An 8,718-nucleotide genomic window follows, 5' to 3' on the forward strand; every position below is an offset into this window, starting at 1 on the left:
AGCTGGGGATGGTCCGTCACAGAAGCAACCCAACAAACAGCCTGACCGGAGCTTCCACAGCCCTGGTTCCCCCTTTTTTCTCTAAAATTTTGATCCTCATGTGGAGCCATAGGGAGGAGGAGCATTTGAGATATTCGTTCCCTGGTTGGTATGGCAACAACTCCTTGGGCCACTGATGTCATTATTATAATCTCTCCCTCACTATCTTGATCTATAACTCCAGGATGTATCTGTATACCTCGGAGGATGGTACTAGAGCATCCCAAGATTAATCCGACCGTGCCTTGAGGCAAAGGCCCATATATCCCATATATACACAATCTTTGGGAATTTGGGCGTCGTTCTTTCCAAACTACTTCCTGCTGGTAATGGGCGCTGTCATGGGGGATGCGAAGAAGATTCAGAAATCCTGGCTGTAGGGCTGCATTGTCCAGCTGTTTTGAATGTAGGATCACCTTATACTCTGTTTCAGGCGGTCTGCGTGATCAAACCACATTAGTCTGGAAGGAATGCACAGCTTTTCATTTTCTGTGGAAACAAAAATAGAAATCCTTTTCCCCAGTAACTTGTCCTTCAACTTAAATTTTGGAGTCAAAGCATGTTTTTTAATTTAATTTATTATTTTACATGTCGATACCAGTTCCCTCTCCTTCCCTCCCTCCCTTCCCCCAGCCCTTCCCTCCCTTCTTCCCTCCCTTTTACCCTCTCTGCCCTCTCACATGCACTCTATCCACCCTCCCCTCCCATCCCCCCACCCCAATTCCATATGTAGGGGAATGACATCCAGTTGGGGTCATGTAGGTCTGACAGGTCATGTGAAGTAGGGACTAGGGCTTCTCTCCTGTCTCTAGATTAAGGCAGTTATCCCTCCATGGGGGATGTGTTCGCAAAGTCCTTTTGTGCACCAGGGATACATCCTGGCTCCACTGTCTGAGGTCTCATAGACTGCTCAGTCCTTCTGGCTGAGACCCATATTCAGGGGGGGCCTGAGTCAGTCCCATGCTGGCTTCCCAGCTATCAGTCTGGTGGCCCGTTAGCTCCTCCTTGTTCAGGTAAGCTGCCTGTATGTGTTTCTGCCGCATGGTCTTGTCCTCTCCATCTGCATCTGGGTTCTAGTTCAACTCAGTGTTTATGTATGGGTGTTTGCTCCTATTTTCAACAGGCATTAGTTGAGGGCTCCAATGATAAGTTAGTTGTTGATCTCACTCTCCGGGAAGGGCATTTATGATAGCCTTTCCACGAAAGCTCAAATTGTTATTTGGCAGCAGTCTTGTAGTTCTCTAGACCTTTCTTTGTGTTCAATTTTATCTTCAAACCAATATTGTCTCCCTCTTTTATGTTCTTTCTCTCTCTCTCTCTCTCTCTCTCTCTCTCTCTCTCTGACTCTCTCCCTCTCTCTCTTTCATGTCTTCTATTCCTAACCAGGCTAAATCTTCCTGGTTGCACATGTTTTCCTTTCCTCCCCCTCGTTTTCTCCTACTTCTCTCTCCATTCGCTGCCCCCCCACTTCACCTGAGCTCTGGGGGACTTGTCCCTTCCCAGTTCTGTGAGGGACTTTATATGAATCTCTTAGAATACACCTTGTATCCTAGTTCCTCTGGTGGTGTGAATTATAGGCTGGTGATCCTTTGCTCTAGGTATAAAATCCATATATGAGTGAGTACATACTGTGTTTCTCTTTTTGTGACAGGGTTACCTCATTCAGGATGGTTTCTTCAAGTGCCATCCACTTGCCTGCGAATTTCAAGATACCATTATTTTTTTCTGCAGAGTAGTATTCCATTGTGTAGATGTGCCACATCTTCATTAACCATTCTTCAATTAAGGGACATCTAGGTTGCTTCCAGATTCTTGCTACTACAAATAGTGCTGCTATGAACATAGTTGAACAGATGTCTTTGTTGCATGATTGTGGGTCATTTGGGTATATGCCTAAGAGGGGGATTGCCAGATCCTGTGGTAAACTAATTCCCATTTTCCTGAGGAACCACCATACTGATCTCCAAAATGGCTGTATGAGTTTGCACTCCCACCAGCAGTGGAGGAGTGTTCCCCTTTCTCCACATCCTCTCCAACATGAGTCATCATTGGTGTTTCTAATTTTAGCCATTCTGGCAGGAGTAAGATGCTATCTCAAAGTTGTTTTGATTTGCATTTCCCTGATAGCTAGGCATGTGGAGCATTTTCTTAAGTGTCTTTCAGCCTTTTTGATTTCCTCTATTGAGATTTCTTTCTTCAGTTCTGTACCCCATTTTTAAATAGGGTTATTTGGTGTTGTGTTGACTAGTTTCTTGAGTTCTTTCTTGGAGATCAGCCCTTTGTCGGATATAGGATTGGTGAAAATCTTTTCCCAGTCTGTGGGCTGCCGTTTGGTCATGTCGACTGTGTCCTTTGCCTTACAGAAGCTTCTAAGTTTGAAGAGGTTCCTAACAGGCCACCAGACTGATAGCTGGGAAGCCAGCATGGGACTGACTCAGGCCCTCCTGAATATGGGTCTCAGCCAGAAGGACTGAGCAGTCTAAGGGACCTCTGACAGTGGAGCCAGGATGTATCCCTGGTGCACAAAAGGACTTTATGTACACATCCCCATGGAGGGATAACTGCCTTAATCTAGAGACAGGAGAGAAGCCCTAGTCCCTACTTCACATGACCTGTCAGACCTACATGACCCCACCTGGAAGGCATTCCCCTACATATGGAATTGGGGTGGGGGGATGGGAGGGTGGTCAGGGTGCATGTGAGAGGGCAGAGAGGGTAAAAGGGAGGGAGGGAGGGAGAGGGAACTGGTATCGACATGTAAAATAATAAATTAAATTAAAAAATGCTTTGACTCCAAAATTTAAATTCAAGGACAAGTTACTGGGGAAAAGTATTTCTATTTTTGTTTCCACAGAAAATGAAAAGCTGTGGATTCCTTCCAGACTAATGTGGTTTGATCAAGCCAGACCACCTGAAACAGAGTACAAGCTGATCCTACATTCAAAACAGCTGGACAAAGCAGCCTTGCAGACCACAGCCAGGATTTCTGAATCTTCTTCGCATCCCCCATGACAGCGCCCGTTACCAGCAGGAAGTAGTTTGGAAAGAACGACGCCCAAATTCCCAAATATTGTCCATAAGTGTTTGTTTTCATTTAAATGGACTTGGTTCTATAAAATAAAAAAAAAATAAGAAAAAAAAAAGAAAACATGTTTTTTCCTGGGGTTACATCTGGCTGCCCTGAGGGCAGCAGGGGGAAGTGAACTCTTAGAGCATAGGTCTTAATTCCCACATCTTGATGCAGGAATCTGTTCTTCCTCTCTCCGACTCTGCCAACTGATCAAATTTAAAAAATGGAGCTACACTGTGAATCTATTCTATATTGGTTTAAGGACATAGTGTGGAGCCCTTCAATTCCAACCTGCATGTCATTAGTCTGCTGTCTTTCCCAAGATTTATTTCTATCACAGCATCTGTGACATGAGAAACACAGTGACTAGCAATGGTCTTTTTTAAATATAATTTTTAATTGAAATTTGAAACAAAATAGTTTTATGTACAGATTCCAGTTCCCTCACCCTCCCATCCTCCCCGGTTCCTCCTACTAACCCCAGTTCCATCCACTTTCTGCTCCCCGGGGAGGGTGAGGTCTTCCATGGGCAGTCTTCACAGTCTGTCATATCACTTGGAGTAGGGCCCAGGCGCTCTCCATGTGTCTAGCCTTAGACAGTATTCCTCTATTTGTTAAAGTCTCCCAAAGTGCATTTGTATACTATGGACAAATACTATCCACTATGAGAGGACCTTTAGACTTCCCAGTCCTCCCAACAAACACTACATTCAGGGATCTGGATCAGTCCTATGCTGGTTTCCCAGCTATCGGACTGGAGTCCATGAGCTCCCCCTCGTTCAGGTCAACAGTTTCTTTCTTTTTTTTATTTTAAATTTTACATGTCGATCCTAGTTCCCTTTCACTCTCTCCCTCCCTCCTTCACTCCCTCTTACCCTCTCTCCCCCCTCACATGCACCACGACCATCCTTCCTGAACATAACTCCAGTAGCACACACACTGGGACCTCCTCAAACTTAGAAGCTTCTGTAAGGCAAAGGACACAGTAGACAAGACCAAATGGCAGCCCACAGACTGGAAAAAAAATTTTAACCAATCCTACAGCTGACAAAGGACTGATCTGCAAAGCATAAAAAGAACTCAACAAACTAGCCAACAAAACACCAAATAACCCTATTGGTAGAGAATTGAAGAAAGAATTCTCAATAGAGGAAATCAAAAAGGCTGAAAGACATTTAAGAAAGTGCTCAACATCCTTAGCTATCAGGGAAATGCAAATCAAAACAAGTTTGAGATACCATCTTTCTCCTGACACAATGGCTAAAATTAGAAACTCCAAAGACAACTCATGCTGGAGAGGATGTGGAGAAAGGGAAACACTCCTCCACTGCTGGTGGGAGTACAAACTTGTACAGCCATTTTGGAGATCAGTATGGCGGTTCCTCAGGAAAATGGGAATTAGTTTACCACAGGACATGGCAATCCCCTTCTTAGGCATATACCCAAATGATCCACATCCATGCAACAAAGACATTTGTTCAACTATGTTCATAGCAGCACTATTTGTAATAGCAAGAACCTGGAAGCAAACTAGATACCCCTCAACTGAAGAATGGATAAAGAAGATGAGGCACATCTACACAATGGAATACTACTCTCCAGAAAAAAATAAGGTAATCTTGAAATTCACAGGTAAGTGGATGGAACTTGAAGAAACCATCCTGAATGAAGTAACCCAGTCACAAAAATAATAATATGATATGTACTCACTCATATATGGATTTTAGACCTAGATCAAAGAAGAACCAGCCTATAATTCACACCACCAGAGGAACTAGGATACAAGGTGTATTCTAAGACATTCATATAAGGTCCCTTACAGAAGGAGGAAGGGACAAGTCTCCAAGAGCACATGGGAAGTGGGGGGGGGCAGTGAATGGAGAGTAAGCTAGAAGAGAAAGGAGGAGAGGAAAGCATGTGTAACTAGAAAGATTGAGTCAGTTTAGGAATAGGAGACAGAAGAGAGAGAGAGAGAGAATAAAAGAGGGGGGCATTATTGATTTGAAGAGAAAACTTAACCTAAAGAAAGGTCTAGAGACCTACAAGACTGCCGCCAACTAACAATTTGAACAACTGTGGAAAGGCTACCATAAATTCCCTTCTTGGATAGTGAGATCAACAACTAACTTATCCACTATCATGGAGCCCTCATCTAGTTCCTGTTGGATACAGAAGCAGACACCCATAACTAAACACTGAGTCGAACTAGGACCCAGATGCAGAGGGAGAGGACAAGACCAAGTTGCAGAAACACATAGAGACAGCTGACCTGAACAAGAAGGGGTTAATGGGCCACCAGACTGATAGCTGGGAATCTAGCATGGGACTGACTCAGACCCCCTGAGTATGAGTCTCAGTTAGAAGGCCTGGGCAGTCTAAGGGACCTCAGACAGTGGTATATCAGGATGTATTCCTGGTGCACAAATGGACCTTGCGAACACATTCCCCATGGAGGGATACTCCCTTAACCTAGAGACAGGAGAGAAGTCCTAGTCCCTACGTCAAATGACTTGACAGATCTACATGACCCCAATTGGATGGTATAGCCCTGTATGTGGAAAGGGGGTGGGAGGATGGGAAGGGAGGATGGGAGGGGAGGATGGTCAGGGTGCATGTGAGGGGGGAGAGAGGCTAAGAGGGAGGGAGGGAGAGGGAACTAGGATCAACATGTAAAATAATAAATTAAATAAAAAAATAAAGAAAAATAAGAAATCCACAGAGACAGCTGACTGGAACAATTGGGAATTCAGGGATGCCAGACTGATAGATTGGAGTCCAACATAAAAATGATCAAGACCACCTGAACAGTACTCTCACTTAGTAGTCTTGAGAAGTGTATAGTACCTCATACAATGGAACCAGGATCTATCCCTAGTTCAGCAACTGACCTCAGGAGCCTGTTCCCCATGGAGGGATACCCCCTTAGCCTAGAGACATGGGGCAGGTCTAGCCCCTACCTGAAATGATTTGACTGATTTTGATGATCCTTCATTGAAGGCCTTCCTCTCCTTGGGGAGCAGAGAGGGGATGGGTTGGGGGGCTGCCGGACTTGGAAGGATGGGAGGAAGAGGTACTGGAATTGATATGTAAAATAAGAAAACATATTAAAAATTTTAAAAAGAAAAAAAAAAGAAAGGCCTCACCCTTCCTAAGGAATGAATCAGGGATGGGATGGGGGTTATTTGGAGACATGGGAGGGTAGGTGGGAGAGGGAATTTGGATTGACATGTAAAAATATTAAAATTAAATTTAGAAATTATAAAAAATATATAAATAAAATTTTTTCAAAAGAAAACAGAAGAAAAGTCCACATATCTAAATATACATTCATGAGACTAATATACCATGCATAATTGTCAATTAGCCAATATAAATTTTACAGTTGAGTATAACGCTAAGTGCTTGTCCTCAAATAGCATAAGGTACCAGACTAATAAATGATATATTATTCTTCATTTTGGGTCTTCTTTCTAAATATACTCATCTGAAAGGCTGACATGTTCACAAGGGAAAATATTGCACAATGAGGGCTTGCTACTCACATTTTCAAGTGAATATTCTCTGACTCTGTCTAAAGCAATCTGGTTTCAAGAACAAATATTAGTAAAGGTTCAGAAGATTCAATTATTGGATTTATCACATGAATTTTTACTTTTCATCTTTGAAAATAGTCAAAACTAAATCTAGTTTTCTATTAAACCTACAGAAGTAACAGTGTGGTTGGACCTATTTATATCTTAGTGGTTGCTCAATCCATATCTTTGCCTGTATGTCCAGGATTGCTTCCTTACACAGCAGATTCTCTAAATACTATCACAGTCTACCATGCCTCTGACAAGCATTGGTGAGTGTTTCAGAAAACAAGTCATGATCTAACTAAAAACAAATGGAGTAATCCCAGGACTGAGGAGGGGAACATTGGCTTCAGTTAATAGAGTTGTCAGAGGTAAATGTCCTGGGACACACCTGGGAACATATGGAATAAACAACTTCCTGGAGAATAACAGACTCTGAATGACGGGCTGATGGATATCTGGAAGGACTTGGTGTCAGCATGATCTTGCAAGAGTGAAGAGTATAGAGAAAGGTACTCCCTGGAAATACACATAATGAATCCCTTGATCTTCCCTTGAGTGCACCAATCCACACCTGACTACAAGATCAATTCAGAACTTAGATTCTCCCAAAGGAATCATGGAAAACTTTTCCTAATTCTGCCCAGCTACTCACCAACATCTAAAAACCTCCTGCACATCATCATTAATCACAAGAAGCTAAAAATGAAGCTTTGCTCTCAGGACAAATTAGTCTTTCCTCATTAAAGATATCCCAAAGTTTCCATGACTGACACCTCAGATGGCATCGTAATGAGCTCTCTGAGGGATGCCATGTCCAGAAATACTGTTGTTTTATGAGCACTGCAAACCTGGACTCTTCTGGGTCACCTCCACAGCATTGCAAGGAGAATGAGCAACAGTTGAGTTCCTTGCATTCTTCCTCAGGCCAAGAGCTACACAGAGAAGGTCTACAATGGGTGATGCACTCCAAGAGATGCTTCAACAGGAACTGTGTTCAGGAGCTGGCCTTCATCCTGTGAGCATCCTCATCCTGTGAACCTCAAAGGTGGGATTCTCTCAACCCCGGACTTCTTAAAATTCTCTTCTTCCTTCTTCGCGTCAAATTCTCTTCTGAAGCCAACACATATCATTCTTCTTCTAGACTTCTGCAGCTGAATTCAAATGAGTCAATGTTTTGTTTTAATCTCAAGGAATGTCTCGTTCACAGATTGGCATTCAGCTGAACACAGCATTCGGTGTTACATATGTATGTGGGATAGTGGATTTTAGCTGATGCATGGAGGCTGACTGTTTCTATGGAAAACATATAACCAAGTGAGATGCAGACCCAGCGTTGGCTTGCAAAGGGTGTAATTGTGATTGTGTAATGATTTTAAATGTGGCTGAGGAAAGCTGGAGATAACTCTCTGGGACCTGACTGCTTAGATCAACAATTAAGATAGGCAAAATTGTGAATAAAGGAGACTCAATAGCAAATGGAGATTGTTTTCATAAGGAGGGTACTTATGAAACCCTAAGCCATCATTATGATCAGAACACTAGTGGCTTTATCAGAAATAATTGGTATTGCATCATGTGGAAGATTAGTATGAAAATTTTGCAAAAGCCAACAGGTTGCTTTCCTGATATTTAATTCAGATACCCAACTTTATTGGTAGCATGTAGTCATTCTTATCACATTACTAAATTATAATCAAATTACTTTGGATAGTGATGATGGAGTTGTGTCTTCATGTTGCTCACTTTACCTGTATGCGAGTGGAAAGTCTATGGTGTGTTAAAATGTGTGTTATTTTGTTTCTGACCAGTAAACTTAGAGTTGCAGCATCCATACAACTTTTATCTCAAGGCAGGAGAAATTCAATAAGCACCAAATTTTAACCTGACTTAAGGGTCCTCACCTTGTATTCCACACATAGCTCCCATAGTATGATATGGCAGTCTCTCTCCTTTATCGAGAGAAGAAGCCACTCAAAGTCACTTGTTAAGCTTGGAGAAGAGAACAAAGACTTGAGGACAGCACTGTCCCAC

The sequence above is a fragment of the Phodopus roborovskii genome, unplaced genomic scaffold (genome assembly GCF_943737965.1).
Source record: "Phodopus roborovskii unplaced genomic scaffold, PHOROB, whole genome shotgun sequence".
NCBI classification, from domain to species: Eukaryota; Metazoa; Chordata; class Mammalia; order Rodentia; family Cricetidae; genus Phodopus; species Phodopus roborovskii.